The following is a 17,107-nucleotide window of genomic DNA, read 5'->3' as shown; positions in this document are numbered from 1 at the left end:
CTCCCTTTCCAAGGCAAGGATGAGTCCAAGCCAAACAAACAGCCCTCCCAGGCACAATAGTCTTTCATCCTGAGATCTGCCCAGTCTTCTCCCTTGTAGCAAGAGAATAAGAGACTTTTTCTCCCACCTTCTTTAGAATCTCTGGCCTTGGGGCTCATAAACAAAGACATTAGGTATGACTGGGTCTCCAGGCCACACCAGCACTGTGTTTTCCTAGGTCTTTTCCTTCACACCTCTCCCAAGGTCTTTCTAGAACATGTATCTTCACAGACCTTTTCCAGATCCCTTCTTTCTTCCACCACTAGAGCTGGGGCTTCCCTGCTATTTCCTTCCTCTGCAGAGGTCAGGTGGTTCCTTTTATTCCCTGGTGTTTTTTCCCAGTGTGCTTTGCAGCAGCCTACAGTCACTCTAACTCCTGGAGGACTACAATTCCCAGAATGCCAGTGCTTTTAAAGGGTCAGAATTTGGACCTGGGATGTACTGGCTCAGGCCTGCCCTTAAAAGAACAGTCCCACACTGTCTCAGTAGATGAATAGGGAGGCTTCTGAGCTCTGAAAACTGTCAAAAAGCAAGTTAGATGGTTGACAGATATTCTTATAGAACAAGTCCAAAGATGCAGATCTTTTTGACCAAAAAATTGCCTAAAATGAATAAAAGGACTTTCACTAAAGAGCTAATTTCAGAGATACTGTGTTTTCCCCATTTTACAGAAGTGTTAATGTAGAAATAGAGGTTGGATGGGTTTCCTACAGCTACACAATCAGCCAGTGACAGAGCAGGGAGCAGAATCTGAGTTGTCACACTTAGCTACCTTTAATTCAGAGAGTTATTACCTCCATTTTACAGAAGAGGAAACTGTAGTACAGAAAGGTAATGTGACTTAGCCAGGGTCACACAGAGAGCCTGTGTCAGAACCTACTTATCTTGAAGCCCACTTACTCACTTTAGCCACAAAATTGCCCTCCTCCCTCAAACTGTATTGTGTGAATGGGAAAAAATTGTAGAGCACTGTACCTAAGAAGCACTTAACAGAATGCTTGCTTGAAAGCACACATTTCCTGCACTATTTGAGCATGCTTCTTAAGGAGCAGCTCTGTAACGTACAGACAGCTTCCATTACACCTGCCCCAATATTACTGCAGCAAATATTTGTGTTTATTAAACAGCATGGTAAATAGTTCTAGAGAAGCAGGATAGATTGCAAGAATGAAAATGAACCCGCCTTGTATTAAGTTTAAGATACTCTGCAGCCTTTGGGGGAATGCGGTTCTGTTATTTGTGTTAGAGTGGTGCCTAGAGGCCCCAGCTGAGTTTGGGGTCTGCTTGTGTACATGCCTATCTTAAGAGATGGTGCTTGTCTGAGGGATCTAATAAACAAGACACACAAAGAAAAGAAGGGATAATAGAGGTGAAGAACTTGTCTGCTATCACATGGCTAATCAGTGACATCACAGGGACTAGAACCCAGGTTTCCTGAGTCCCAGTCCAATGCTTGATCCACATTCTTCCCACTGCTGACTATTATATACTCCTTTATATAACAATAAACCTGTCTTGCCGGGAACACTTCCCTTTCTCACAGGCACGCTTTTCTCTGGGTTAACAGAGATGCTTTCTCTATTTTGAGCAAGTGTGTTCTGCTCCATTCCTTTTTCAGTTCAAAGTGCCATGGGAAGTCTGCATAAATGATGCACATCATGACCATGTGAACCAGGAGTTGTCCCTTTGGAGTTGGCTGGTATGAATGTTTATAGGTAACCATGTACATTCAAACCCACAACAAACCTAAGCCATCCATCTGAGAAGAAAGACGGCCCCCTAGCACTCTCTGCAGCCGGGCCTCCCTTCCCCAAGGTAAAACATTCCGACACCAAACTTCCTGGAAATGTTTCACTTTGGCATTTGTTCCAACTCATGGCCCAAGTTTCACTAAGTTACACATTCTTCATTCCTCTTGGTGCTAAGAAAGCATCCAGCCCCCTCTCCTGCTACCTTCGATTGCAAAGTAGCCAAAGAAAAACTGAAGTTGCTACTATTCTGTTTGCAAACAAAAACTCAAAGCCCCCTAAGAAGGAGAACACAGCTAGAAATGAGTTCTCGCTGCACAAAGTGCCAAATAATGTGCCTAAATTCCCCAAAATGAAAAGGCTGCTCCATTTATCCTTCCTCTGTGGATTTTCTGCAGCCAACTCTAGGAGCCTCTCATCAGCTCTAGACTATTCCCTCTGCTTGTCTAGTGCTGGCTTTTTTTCTGTACTTTCACACAGTATCTGTATTGTTGCTGCAAGAGCCTTCTCCACTGCACAGTCTGCCATCTGGAACAGCTTTTCTATATCTTTGTCTCTATTAACTCTCTAGTTTAGCATATTTGCAGATGAGGTTTGTATAATCTCAGGCCTTGTCTATCTGTATTTGGGACTCAGACACAGGCATAGCTGCGCTGGTGTAAACAAACCCCCAACCATATATAAGGAAAGTTGTGATTTGCATTAGCTGAGTTCACTCCTGTTTTGAAATGGAGGTACACTCTTGAAATCTCAGGTTTAATTGCCTAGACTTAGAGATTGTTCTGGTGCAGCTGCACTGGTTTCTGGCCATGCATGGCAGAATTGGGGCTAATCACATGTTGCTTATGTTTCTTAATTTCTCTCCTCTAGTGTGACTGCTTAACTCTGTGAAATATTAAAAGAAACACTTCAATGAGAGATGCTTTACAAAATAAGGCATCAGTCCTGCAAATACTTACACGTGCTTAGCTTTAAGTACATGACTAATCCTATAGACTGCAGTGAGGCTTAGCAAACATTTTGTTGGAGGGAGCCAGAGTACTCAGAATCTTGAAGGATCAAGCCCCTGATGTTGAACCCTGGATTATACGGTGCTACTCCCTCATTGTGCTTTGCCCAAAGGATGAATGCCCAAAGGTGATGGGAAAGCCAAACAATTAAAAAAAAATCTAGCTTACCCCCCTTTTTTTTCTTTTCTTTTCTTTTTTTTTAAGATGATTAAAGAAACGAAGAGGGAACAGAAACAGAGTCCTCTTCATATAGTCACAAATGCAGGCTTAGCCAACCAGCATGAGTGCTTCAGGTGCCCAGTGGTATAAAATCTTGGTATCTGTGCAGGTAGAAATGTTCACTTCCTAACTGAAAACAAAATCAGTGGCTGGGAAAGTTTGAAATTTTGACCAAAAAAAGGTCTGAAAATTTCAGCAGAACATTTTCCCATTTTCTGCTCAGCTCTGTCAGTGTCTTTTAAGTCTGGTTTACACTTAAAAGTTTTACCTGTATAACTATTTCTGTTAGGGAGTCTAATTATTTCAGTGAAAAAACCCAAAATCAAAAAATCATACCTGTAAAAGCCCTAATGTGGATGCCGTTATACTGGTTTAAAGGTGCCTTATGCCAAAGTGGTACAACTTGTATGTAGACAAGGCATTAGTCTTCCATAGAGTCTGATAGGTTAGAACTTTCTCCTTCAACAGTCTTTAAATAGAATGTCCTCTGCATGCAGAAATGCAGCGTTGCCACAACTGATTCTTTCTACTGTCCACTCCCACAAGTGAAACAGATCTGACTATTCTGAGCGAGCAGACACAATTCCTGTCATGGGATTTTTGTTCTACTTTGAATTTTGAATCCCAGTAAAGTCTATGACCACTTAAACAATAAAGATCTGGTAGGTGGATTTGCTTTTCAAAGTGTTATTCATCTTCTAATATTCATTAAGTACTAGCTAAAATTAATAATGATTTAAGATTAACAGAAGATTTATGGGATGAAATCCTCCTCAGATTGACACAGCAGGAGATGGAGGACTTTGGTGCATGTTTCAGGTTGCCACTTCTCAGGTGGCAGTTGGTGTTTTTCTTAGTGTGCCAACTCCTGGAGTCATGAAATTTTGTGAGATTTGAGGCATTTTATTGTAAATAAGTGGGTAGAAAAACAAGATAACATTAACCTTAAAGACTAAAAGGCCAGAAGGTAAATAGTCCACAATTCATTTATTTATTATTTAAATCTCATTATTATTGAGTGCTTGAGGTTGGATGCAGCACTTTCGTGCACGTACGGCGAGTAGAACAGGATATTTGAAGACAGAGCCTCCGTATGAGCATCTTAGGAGAATGTTATCCTTGTTTCGAAGTACTCCAAGCATCCATCTTTTTGTAGCCCTGATCTTGCAGTTGGATCCTTATGTGTGTATCCCTGCAGCTGTGCCTTTATGTTGCATTGCGACATCCAGTGTTTAAAATGCTATTATAGGGTTACAATCTGCAGTGCGGCATTTCACAACATTTAAAAAGAAACACTTTTTTTTCTTCAAACCACACTTTTTTGTTTGTTTGTTTTGTTTCAAGTGCAGTCTGTTCCAAGTAGTACTTTACTGTACGCAGTAGGAGAACAAAGCCCTACGATCAGCTCTGCTCATACTTCCAAGTTACCTTTCAAACCTCAGACTGTGCCTGCTGAGGGGGTCCCTGTTCTTCATAACAAATAACCACAGTTGGCTGGATTGGCTTGTTTGCTTTATATACACTAAATGATCTTGGGATGTTTAGTCCCAAGCATACCTTGGACTAATCAACCAGAAAGTGCTGATGTGTCCTCTGATCTATCTTCCTCCAATCTCTTTCACCCATTAATTGCAGGAAGTATATGGCCTTTGATAATGAATGGCCATTCCCTCCACTTTGCTCTGTGTTCTGTCTGACCACAAGGCAGGTGTGGGGAGTGAGTATCTCGGAGAGGGTGTGTAGAAAAAAGGGTACAGAGTAGCTTTGCCAAAAGAAAGATGGGCATTTTAGTTACACAGAAACAGTCAATCTTGCTTAACCAACAGGCCTGTGGCAAGAAAAAACAGGATGTACAAAAAAAAAATAGGGAAATGGTCTGGAATCATAATAGGCGACTAAGGCAAACAAGCCAACGCTTCGGGAAATACAGAACTTGCGGTGGGATAACATGTACAATGAGTTCTGCCAACCCCAGCCATTCAAAAATCATGAGATTGGTTTAGAAATTACAAGACTTAAAAAGAATCAAAAAATTATTTAATTTGCCTTCTGGCTTTTAAGTCATTAAAGTATGTTCTGAAGCTTTTCTCCACTAACATGAGGGCTAGAAAAGTACAATTTTATTTAAATGAAAGATGAGATTCTCACAGTCGCATTATTCCAGTAACAGAGGGCTTTAACAAAAATACCAAATATCACAAGACTGGTGATAAAATTACAAGATTTGGCATACTGTAAAATATTAGCTTGTATATAGTAAGTGTTGGTAATGCTGTGGTGTATTAACCCATAGGCTGTCAGTTCATCATTCTGTTGACTGCGAAATGTCAGAAGTATTATTATTATAAATATTAAAGTTAATAATGTGCTCAGTAAAGTATATGACAAAATAAAAGATTGCCCCTGCCCTGAAGAGCTTGAATACAAATAAATATTTAAATCAATGTTAAAATAAGTCCAAGCATGAACATTATGCCAGTTACAAAAAGGCAAATCTGCACTTAGTTGTCCATACACTTGGGTGTTGGAAGCGTCTGAGATCAGTGGGAGCTTTTTCCTGTTGTGCTGGATACAGTCCAATATCTGGGCCAACTGAGATGAATTCAGAGGGCTCTGACTGACTTTCATGTGGATTCTTTTCTTGATTTAGTCCGTAGGATACTTAATTTTTTAAAAGCCATTTATTTATTTAGGAAGTTTTAACAAGTTTATATATCCTTGTCATGTAAATATCAGAAACAAAATAATCATTACAACAGTGAGTTTTTCTTTAAAGAGCCATTATACAGGAATAGAGTCATTCTTTCTATTTAGCAGGATGCCACCATATTACAGACGGAGCTTGTTACAAAACCTCTGTTTTTATTAGTGATTTTGCTAAATTGAGTGAAATCTCTGTCTATACATATTTAACGGACCAGACATGTTTATCAAATGTTAATATTAAAAAAAATTGGACTGGGTTTTTTTTGCAGGTGAATGTATTTTGTATGGATACTTGACTTCATTGCTTAACAGAAAATTATTAAGAAACCCTGCCATTGGCATCTTAGTTGTACTTGTACTGGCAGAAATCGTTGTGCTGGCCTGGCAGTAAGGTGGGTGCATGATGTTCTGTAGTCCCGGGGTGGTAGGAGTTCAGAATGGGGCAGAAGCAGTATTATTCTCAGGTACCCTCTCACCCCAACTGATTTAGAAACAGGATCAACTGGCCTCAGAGGAAGCTGTCTCTATCCTTCCTCTGTTGTAGAGGAAAGAAATAGCAGAGAGAGGCAGGGAGAGAAAGAGAAGCAGCTGCCCCATTGTACTGTAGACGCTGCAGTGAGAGAAGGGGTTCTTCTGTCGCTGTTGTAAGTCTACCTCTTTGAGAGGCAGTAACTAGGTTGATGGAATAATTCTTCTGTCAACGGCTGTGTCTAAACTGAGGCTTAGGTTGGCCTAATTACATCGTACAGGGCTTAACATTTTCATTGCAAGATGTATATACAGGTAATATTTAAGGAACAATGTTATATTGAAACTATGCGCTATGGACTAGGAGTTGAAATCAATCACCAAGAGATAATAGGCCTCAGGGATGGCCCATCCAAGCAAGAGGGAGTTAACACTCCTCCCTAATTAGCTGGGGCGGGAGAAGGAGGGGAATAATGCAAGGCTCAACTAACCAGTCTTGCTCCCTCCCAAAATTATCAGTGGAAAACCATCAGAGGTGCCATCAAACAATCAAAACTTCTTAGAGGAACATTATACCAGGTAGAGCTTTGTACTGGCTGTGAATAGAACAAAAGACTGTTTTCAGTATAACAGAATGTAGGGAAAGACACTCTGGATCCATTCACGGAGGAAACCCATGGAAGAGGGAGGAGCTTCCATGAACCTTTGGATCCTGGTTATTAGGAAATGAGCCAGCTTTGCAACTGACTGAACTTTCGGGGGAGAATCTATTTTATTAGATAGGAAAAGTAACTATTAATAAATATAGACTCAGGTTTGCAATTTGTTTTGTTTTGTATTGTAATGGCTTGTTTCCACCACTCTTTTATATTTCTAATTAAATCTCCATTCTTATGTTAATAAACCTTACTTTTGTTTTACTACAAGTGCTCACAAGTTCTACGCCGTTTACAGGAGCAGTGGTTTAAGGTAAAACTGGTAAACTGTGGTACACTGTCTTGTTGTGTGCAAGGGATCTGGAATTTCTGTGTGTGACCAGTGTCAAGGGCTGGATATCACAGGAGAATGAATCAAGAGGGCTCAGAGATTGAGGTGCACCTACTGTTAACCTGCAAGCTGAAGCAAGAGCTGGCATAACTCAGAGAAGAGTGCTTGAGTGGCTGAAAGGCTGGTTGTTCCAGGGATTTGACACCCAGCTACTAGAAAAAGACTCCCTTTCCCTGTGGGTGGGTTAGCAAGGTGACTCACAGTCTTGGTTACCCCATGAGCCATCACAGATGTTTTGAGCTACACAATATAATGTTGAATTGATTTCCACCCCACAACAGAGCTACTCAAGGACATGGCTTTGTGCTGTGGAAAACACAGAACATAAGAACAGCCATACAGGGTCAGATCAATGGTCCATCTAGCCAAGTATCCTGTCTTCTGACAAGGGCCACTGCCAGTTGTTTCAGAGGGAATTAACAGAACAGGGCAATTTGAAGTGATCCATCCTCTGTCATGCAATCCCAGCTTCTGGCAGTCAGAGGTTTAGGGACACCCAGAGCATGGAGTTGCATCCCTGACCATCTTGGCTAATAGCCATTCAGGGACCTGGTATCCATGAATTTATCTAACTCTTTTTTTTAACCCAGTTCTACTTTTGGCCTTCACAAAATCCCCAGCCACAAATTCCACAGATTGACTATGCATTGTGTGGAGAAGTACTTCCTTTTGTTTATTGTAAACCTGGTGACTCCTTGTTCTTGTGTTACGTGAAAGGTAAATAACACTTCCTTATTCACTTTCTCAACACCATTCATGATTTTATAGACCTCTATCATATTCCCCCTTAGTTATCTCTTTTCCAAGATGAATAGTCCCAGATTTTTTTAATCTCTCCACATATAGAAGCAGCTCTGTACTTCTAATCATTTTTGTTGCCCTTCTCTGTGCCATAATTCTAATATATCTTTTTGAGATGGGATTGCCAGAACTTCACAGTATTCAAGGTATGGACATACCATGGATTTAAATAGTGGTATTATGCTGTTTTCTGTTTTATTATCTATCCCTTTCCTAATAGTTCCCAACATTCTATTAGCTTTTTTTTTTTTTTAACTGCACATTGAGCAGATGTTTTCAGGAAACTATCCATGGTGACTCCAAGATCTGTTTCTTGAGTGATAACAACTAACATGGATGTCATCATTTTGTATGTATAGTTGGCATTATTTTTTCCAGTGTGCATTACTTGCTTTATCAACATTGAATTTCATCTTCCACTTTGTTGCCCAGTCACTTAGTTTAGTGAGATCCCTTTGTAACTCTTAACAGTCAGTTTTGAATTTTAACTATCTAGAGTAATTTTGTATTGTCTGTAAATTTTGCCACCTAACTGTTCACCTCCTTTTCCAGATCGCTTATGAATATGTTGAACAACACTGGTCCCAGTACGTATTCTTGAGGGGCCCTGCTATTCACCTCTTTCCATTGTGAAAACTGATAATTTATTCCCTCTCTTTGTTTCCTATCTTTTAATTAGTTACTGATCCATGAGAGGACCTTCCCTTTTATCCCATGACTACTTAATTTGCTTACGAGCCTTTGGCGAGGGACCTTATCAAAGGCTTTTTGAAAGTCCAAGTACACTCTATTGACTAGATCACCCTTATCCACATGCTTGTTGATCCCCTCAGAGAATTCTAATAGATTGGAGAGGCATGATTTCCCTTTACAAAAGCTGATTCTTTCCCAACATATCATGTTTGTGTGTGTGTCTGATGATTCTGTCCTTTACTATAGTTTCAGCCAGTTTGTCTGGTACTGAAGTTAGGCTTACCGGCCTGTAATTGCTGGGATCGTCTCTGGAGTCCTTTTTAAAAATCAGTGTCACATTATCTACCCTCCAGTCCTCTGGCTGAGAGGATTATTTAAGTGGGAGGTAAATATACCACAATTATATATTTCAATTTCATATCTGCATTCCTACAGAGCAGTCAGAAGCTTCTATGAGCACCCCTTCTTTTAGTAGTTGGAATGATCCAGGGAATTATCAAATGAAAAATCTGCCACTATAAGTTTGATCATGTCAGCAGAAGATAGCTATCTCTCAGGAATATAAACAGCCCAAGGTGCAGTGCCCTCAGCGTCACCTTGAAACGATATCTCATCATCACGGCTTATTGTCAGTCTTGCAGAAGGAGCATTTATGCCAGCTCAGGTTTAACTGTATGCTTGTTCAGGTCTTTAGTGGATGGATTTATCTGCTGTATTGTGGGATGGACTAGGTGAGCTAATAGGTCTTTTTTCCATCACTGGATCCTGATGCAGAAGGAACAGAGAGAGCAAACATTATTGATGCACAGTTGAACAACAAAGGAAAGAGGACTGCTCACCCCCACTTGGTGTTTGTGGAAGTGAGAAGCCAATATCTTCAGTATTGGGAATTCCCTCTGGTGCTAACTTCGAAGGTGGGCTTGAGATAATGGGGATTCTCTCTTTAGTAATGTGTCCAGGCAGAGAGGAATTGAGATTCTTCCTGTTGCTGATGTCTTAGGGAAATGGTGATTTCCCCTGCTTGTGACTTTTGTTTTGCATGGGAGGATGAGGAGAAGAAGGGCTGAAATTTGGCAACTGCATAGAAGCTGCAAGCTGTTTGATAATTGTAAAAGCTTTTAGGACGGCAGCTCCTGCCAGAAAAACTGTCTGAGCTGCAGCATCATCCAAGGAAGCAAAGCGTTTTAAAAAAGCATCTGAGAGCTATGTGGTGTTGCCTGCGGTAGTCAGTGAATGATGCCCAAGACTGGATTACTGGGACTCTTTAAGAAATGGGAATTTAAAAGTAAACTTAAAAACTGGGCCTGGGCCCCTTTTTTGCTGCTTTTCTGTTCAGAAAGAAGGCCTGAAAGGGTTGCTGCTTCTTTTGCATTTAAAGCTATTTTTCTTGTTTTCATTCTTTCCTTAGAAATTATCAGCAATAGCTGCACTTTCCTCTCTCGGTTTTACTGAAGGAATTCATGGGGTGGGCCTCAGAGCATGTGTACAGTGAACCCTCCCACCTAAATGAAGGTGCAGGATGTTGAATCTTTGCCAAAGATGTCTCTTTCTCCCAAGTGTTAATTGGACATTGGAGTTAAATAGACATTAACAAATACAGGCAAGCAACAAAAGTTTTAAAATCTGCCTAAAAAATTCTTCATCTTTCAACTGTTCAGATTTCAGTTTTTTATGATGTTGTAATGTCACCAGGTCTCCAGTTACCATAGAGTCCCTCAGTATAGACAAGAGGTAAAATGTTCATAAATGCTAAATCCCATTTTTACAAGTGATTTAGGCGCCTGAGTTTCATTGAAATCAATGGGAGTTAGGTGCCTAAATATCTTTGATCATCTGGGCCTCAGTGCTTAACTCACTTTAAAAAATGAAACTTTGGCTCCTAAAGCATTTAGGCACTTTTGAAAAATTTATCCAAGTCTTTGTTTGAGAATGGAAAAACAAGCAGAACCATCTGGCCTTTTCTTTCTTTTAAAGACAAAAACTTCCAGGCCTTCTTATATATCATAAAAAAGCAGAGATCAATTTTTCTTCTTCTTTGCATGTCACCCTTTAGGTATTTCTAAAGCATCCAGCCTCATTACACCCATTTGGCCTGGCTGGAGGTCCATATTCCTCTGTATAGCTACAGCACACTGTGCTGGTCTCAATATATATAATAAATACTAACAAGTTTTGCCAGTTGTCCTTTGATGATACATGCTGAGTCTTGTATAAAACCTGTGTGGGTGAATTTTTGGGGGACTGCTTCTACTTCAGTTGTTGCAAACTTCTGGTCTGGAAATTGGAGGGACTCTTTCCAGAGCATTTCAAGCAAGAACATGTTCTCCTCTGAAATCAGCAACACAGACAATCAAGCTCTCTAGACTGTGATAATGAAAACTCCTGCAGTCTTTGGTGCTATGCTAGTAACTGTCTACTGAGTGACCCTTACCAGTTTGGGAGGAGAGGGAAGGTGAAACTCATCTGTTAGGTAAATAAAACCAGACAAAATCAGGGCAGAAAGACAAAAATGTTACTTCAGTCTCTAATCCTTCCCTACCGAACCAGGCCAAAGCAAAGGATTAGGCATGTGCCTATCCTGCCCAGGGCTGTCTGCTGGCACATGCACATAGGTAGGCAAATCTGGTGGTTTCTGCTTGTGTTTGGCCTTTAGCCAGAGAAAAGTAAGATTTCTTGAGGGGAGTAAGATTTCTTGAGGTTGTTGTCATCTGTTGGCAGGCCCTTCCCCACCGTTCACATCGCTTATTCTGCAACCTTTGACTCTCCTAACCCTCCCACTCTCCGCCCTCCAGTGCCATCCTTTCTCTCCCTGCAGGATCTTGCTGACTTTTCCAAAGAGATAATGATCCATCTTTATTCCTCCCTTTCTTTCTGCCTTGTCCCCACCTCATCCACTCATCCATTGACAGGACCTTTGATACTCCTTTCCTCCCACAGCCATCTCCGTGTTTTCTTCCATGTTGCCCTCCATTCATGGAATGTCCTTCCTGAGTGGTCCAGGAGCTTCTCCTTATTTAGATCTCCTAAAGACCCTCTGCTACAGTAAATAGCCGACCAGTTGAAAGCCCTTCTTTATCCCTTCATGCTGTGCGATACTCATCACTGGGCAAGTGGGCCACTGCACTTAGTCTGTTGTCCCTGTCACTGCTAACACCCCAGTGAGACAAACTGTGCCCTTTTGAAAATGTGGCCCCCACTGCCCTCTCACTTGTGGTGGATCCAAAATCCTGTTTGTCTTGTTTAAAAAAAAAAAAAAAAAAAAAATCCTGGTAACTCTACAGACATGCTTTTAAACTTACATTGTTCTGAGTTGCTGGCACAGAACAGTTCCTACCTCTGAAAGAGCTGCATTTTGGAGGCAAGTGCAGTAGGTAGATACTCAGGGCCAGTTCCTGCCCATCTCCAGCTCCTTTGCACAAACAGGCAGCCAAGTATTCTCCTGGGAGGGATAGGCATGCCTAGGTAGCTTTCCCTCATCCTGTGACCTCACTTGGTGATGGTGCAGGTGTTAAAATCAGTGGAACTTTTAAAGCATCCTGCGGTCTGCTCTAAGTTATGCCAGGGTCAAACAAATCCTGGGGATCTAAGGAGCACAAAAGAACCACCTTTTACCCCTCTCTGCCTCTTCCACACACCTCCCTTTCCTGTGGGCAGTTGGATCTGACCTGCAATATCTAGGCTGGTTTTTGGTTTCGCCCTTTCAGAATACTATCTATCTGATCCTCAGTACCATAGTAGTAGAGTGCCTAGCTGGCTCAGTCTGCACTCTGTGGCCCCAATTCAGCAAAGCACTTAAGCACAGGGTTAAGTGTTTTGCTGAATAGAGATAGGATTACTCACTTATTTAATCTTAGGCACGTTTTTGAATGCCTTGAATTGGGGCCTGGATTTGCAGCCTTCAAAACATCATTGTAAAAGAAAATGTGATTTGTAAGTTACCGGGACACCTCAGCCAAGAATCTGAAACCTTAAAATGTTTAATTTGGCTTCTCTAACTTCAAAATGACCAAAAAGATTTTTTTTCTAAACATTAGTAAAAGAAAAGTTTCTGCTTCTTGGCCGAGATGCTGTGGGCCTACTTTCAGAGCAAAATATTGCTTTTTGAATAGGGGATTCTAATGGAAAAGCTGAGCACCAGATTCACACATGGTTCTTTTTTTAAAAGATTATAAAAGCCAAAAGCTCTTCCAGATGTCTCTCAGCCCAACATGCTAGATGCTACCATTACTGGTTTTAATCAGAGCACAGACTCAGCAACCTTTGCTGCTGATTATCCTGTGTGTTACTCAATCCAGAAACTGTTGTCTGCAGTATTAAAAAAATAAATAAAATAAAACTCTGTCATTTCACAGATTGAACTCTCAGATGTCATTTTGCTGAACCCACGTTCATCTAGGCTCTCCTGTTTTACTGAAGATTTTCTTTAGATTGTCGGCATAACATTTTCAAAATTTAGTAGTTGTTTAAGTAAGGTACACTTGTGCACACACTGGTAACTGTGGGTAATAGTACTCAAAAGGGTAAACTTCACACAAAATGCACACAGATACACATTTTGCATGCACAGTTACCATTTGCACATGCAAAAATACACAATTTTAAGAAAAACAGGATTTGAAATATTTGAATAAAAACAGTGATAAAGAGCAAATACTGGGAAGTGGGCTTTGGCTTTGGTATTACAAAAGCGAGCAGAGGAAAAACAATAGAAAAATCATCAATCAGGCAATGGCTAATGAAATCCCTGAACAATGATGTAATTAGAGTGCATTAATCATTATAAAAGATATCCCCCCCCTTTAAAACATCTGCTCCCATTCACTTGGCAACAATCTGGCCAGTGTCATGAATAATGGGATTTTGGAGTTCATTGAAGGGTGCGTGTTATCTGAGAGATTGTATAAAACATTTCAAACTTGGCAGGATCTGGAACTAAATTTTTTCTCCCCCTTCCTAATTCAGTTGTAGAGATTTTAAAATATAAATGAGACACTTGGATGTCACTTTACAGTGGCATAGAAAGCCTGGTGTTAAGCCTGACACACATACAGTAACCTGAAGGCTTTGCCTACAGATTTGACTAATGGATGCACTTTCAATATTTTAAACTTATCCAGTTCATTTCAGGACTCTGTCTCCTGGTCACTGGCATTCTTAAAATACTCAAGGACAGATTCTGCATTGTACTGGGCACAGGTGAGTGGAATGATCTGTCAGGGAGTCCGTTACAGCTCCCTAATTCCATGGAGCTGCTCTAACTTGCACAAGGTGGCAACAGTTCCCAATGGATTGCCAGCTTTCTGGAGATAGTCAGAGCCTATCACGCTCTGGCTAATACTCCTTGCCACCTTGCCATGTCCTTTGGACTAGGGATTTCAGGAAGAGAAGTATAGGAGCTAGCTACGCCAGCTCTCCATCTGCCAAGGTTTCCCCCACTAGGGAAATCCCCAGTTGGGGGATCACATGTCACCTCCCTTTATGTTGCTGGAGTGGCACAGAGGGAGCTTGCACTATTGTTATGAAAAGCAATAAAAGGGATATTTCATCTCATAAGCAGTGAGGCAATTCATGTTTGCCTTTACTCTGAAGCTTGTGCTAGTGAATGTAAACAGTCCAGCAGATCACCACACAACTAACCAAGAGAAAAATGTAAAATCTTGTATGTATTGTGCAAAAATGTAATTGGCTCTCTTTATACATTATGGGATTATTGCTAATAATGACAGAATCATGGTGTATTTCACTGTTTATTCAAAGTGTGCTGTTTGACTTTGTAGGGAAGTTTGTTGGTTTTTGTGTTTAGGTTAGAGAGTCAGGACTCCTGGCTTCCGTTTCCAACTCTGCCATTGACTCACTGTATAACCTAGGACAAGTCACTTCGGAAGAGATTTTTAAAGCCAGAGGCCAGTTTTGCACCCACATATAAATCAGAAAGCTAGAATAATCTAAATGCAATTGACGGCACAGACAATTATTTGTGGGTGTAATTAAAAGCCTGCCCCCCGCACCTTCTGATTTTTGTCTTGCTGTGGCTTGTTTCCTCCGCTGTAAAAAAGGATAGCACTTACTTTGTTTGCCAAGCCATTCTGAGGCTGTATAAAATGCTTTGAGGTCCTCAAGTGAAAGGGGCTATCAAAATGCAAAATATTGATATGCTGGAGCTTTCCTTTTTTAATGCAATTATCTGGAAGACACTGCAGGGAACATGCAGATTTGGCCAGTTTCTGCTGATTTCATTTAACTCAGTTTGTACAGATAGATGGCGTTGCTCAAGCAGAAGATTTGATTCTGCACATGTGGCACTGTACTAGATGGTGTTGATGTGTGCGTGGACAGTCTAGGGAGGCAGGTGAGAGAGAGCCAAAGGTGTCAGGTTGGAGGGAGAAAAGAGAGACGCGGCTGTGAAGAGGGAGTTGATGTAGTTGAACATATTTGGTATCCAAATACCATGCAAATAGTCAAGCTATCTGGTATCCATTGTTGGCATTGTGCACATCCCTAATGGATAGACGTATGAATTGTTGGGGAGGAGTTGCTGCCTAGTTAGAGGGAGGGGTTGGAAGTCAGAACTCCTGAATTCTATTTCAGTCTATGCTGTTTGATCTTGAGCAACACACTTTGCCTCTCTGTGCTTAGGATATAATAATACTAACCTACCTCCCAGGGGGCTTGTGCTGTTTGTAGTGATTGGAAATGCTCAGATGAAAAGTGCATAGTTTATTGTTCTCGATCTATCTCCTGCTAGTCACTTTACATGCTGATATTTTCTCTGAACCAAAAAGAAATAAAAAAAAAAAAAAAGACCAAATAGAAATGCCTTGGGTTACTTAACAGAAATGCAACATCCAGGCTTCAGATTAGTCTGCTGTATGGTACTATACATTTAAATACCAGCTCCACAGTCACTGCCACACCATCTGTGCCTTTATCCTACTGAATAGACAGATCCTTATCATGGAGCAAAGAGTTGTCCACAGCTGAGTTAGCTGAACAATGTGTTCAGTGATAAATAGAAAGGTGAGCTGGTTCAGGCCCTGACTTGGGACCCTCCATATGCTTTTGATCCATTCACAGCAGTGGGAGCCTTTTGAAGTACCTCTCCTCCCCACCCCCCACTCCCTATCACCCCAGCTGTCATCTCCCAGGTTCTGCTCCCTGTCCCTGCTCTGGAACACTTCTCTAAAAGCAGAATCATGCTTTTCCTTAATGCTATAGCCTCAGGGGGGACCAGAGTGAGGACAAGTCTGACAAAGGGTGCAAGCAGCTTGTATGGCTGCCGGCTGCGAAGAGCAAAGGAAAAAAATAGTGCAGTATCTTTGAATCCTTCTCTCTGGGTAGTTTGTTCTGGGCCTGAATCAAATGCTGCAAGTGATTTGACAATGCAAAACAGATTTCTATGGTATCGTGTTTTTTAAAACAGTTTAACTTTACCCATTTAGCTGTGGAATTTCTAAGGCCACTGGGTTTCCCTTGTAGGCCACTGGGTTTCTTCAAAGTTCAAAACTTAGGGGAGGTTTCCATGGCTGCACAGGAAACAAGTGGTTTATTTCTATTGCTGATCTTTGTAGGAGATAGATGTCTATGCAACTTACTTTATGTAAAACAGCCTGCACATTTCGAATGTGGCACATGGTTATTTCTCTGTTCACAGTGGCCAAAATTTTCAAACTCAGGTGCTCAAAGTTAAGCTTCTAAATCCATAAATAAGTGGCCTGAAATTCCAAAGGTGGTGATCAACTTTAGTTCAAATGGAGGTCTTGGGAACACTTCTGAAAATGTAGGTGCTTGAAGTTAAGCACCTAAGTTTGAAATGTAGTGTTTACTTGGCAGACACACACACGGTCTGTATGTATGTGTGTGTGTTGAGTTTTGAACAATGATTCTGGTGGTCCTTATTTTATCTGAACTAGTTTATCTGATTTGTAGTTATCGTGTATTATATTACCGTTGTGTATATGTTTTAGATGCACATATATCTGGTTTCATCTGAAAACTTGAACCCTGCATGATAGCAATTGCTCCTGTGGCATTTCCAGCTTAACCAAAATCAGGTGACTTTCAAGAGAGAGACAGTTCTTGTGTAACTTTGCCACCTGATGGTCAGAACAGAGAGGTTTGGAGTCGCTTTCTGAGAAATGTCCCAAAATGATCAAGATTAACCTGGACCTTCAAACCTCTCCCATCACAAGTAATAACTTTCTTCTTCTTCTTTATATCTTTATATCTTATATCTTTATATCTTAAGACTGAATAATGTGGTTAACTGCCCTCAGCTTCACTATTCAGCCCTTAATTATTATTCCCAGAGCCTTATCAGATACCACGGCGTACATAAGGAGGTGTGGCTAATACTTTAAATATATTGCTTGTTCTGAT

The 17,107-nt window shown here is 40.9% G+C and overlaps 1 protein-coding gene across 6 annotated transcripts in view; it reads left to right on the top strand.

Moving 5' to 3' along the window:
- Positions 1–17,107, top strand: part of EYA2 (EYA transcriptional coactivator and phosphatase 2) — a 153,889-nt gene that overhangs the window by 28,774 nt on the left and 108,008 nt on the right. For 3 of the 6 annotated variants that reach the window (XM_067554329.1, XM_067554330.1, XM_067554325.1), the window contains exon 2: positions 16,696–16,919. The exons of the other annotated variants lie outside the window; for them this stretch is intronic. The gene's annotated coding sequence lies outside the window, so the exon portion shown is untranslated. The remainder of the gene's footprint in view (positions 1–16,695; positions 16,920–17,107) is intronic. 6 annotated transcript variants of the gene reach the window in all.

The sequence above is a fragment of the Emydura macquarii genome, unplaced genomic scaffold, assembly GCF_026122565.2.
Source record: "Emydura macquarii macquarii isolate MOO-44397 ecotype Brisbane River unplaced genomic scaffold, CSIRO-AGI_Emac_v2 contig_1483, whole genome shotgun sequence".
In the NCBI taxonomy this organism is placed as follows: domain Eukaryota; kingdom Metazoa; phylum Chordata; order Testudines; family Chelidae; genus Emydura; species Emydura macquarii.
The sequence above is the reverse complement of the archived record's forward strand: the minus strand, read 5'-3'. Positions and strand labels throughout refer to the sequence as shown.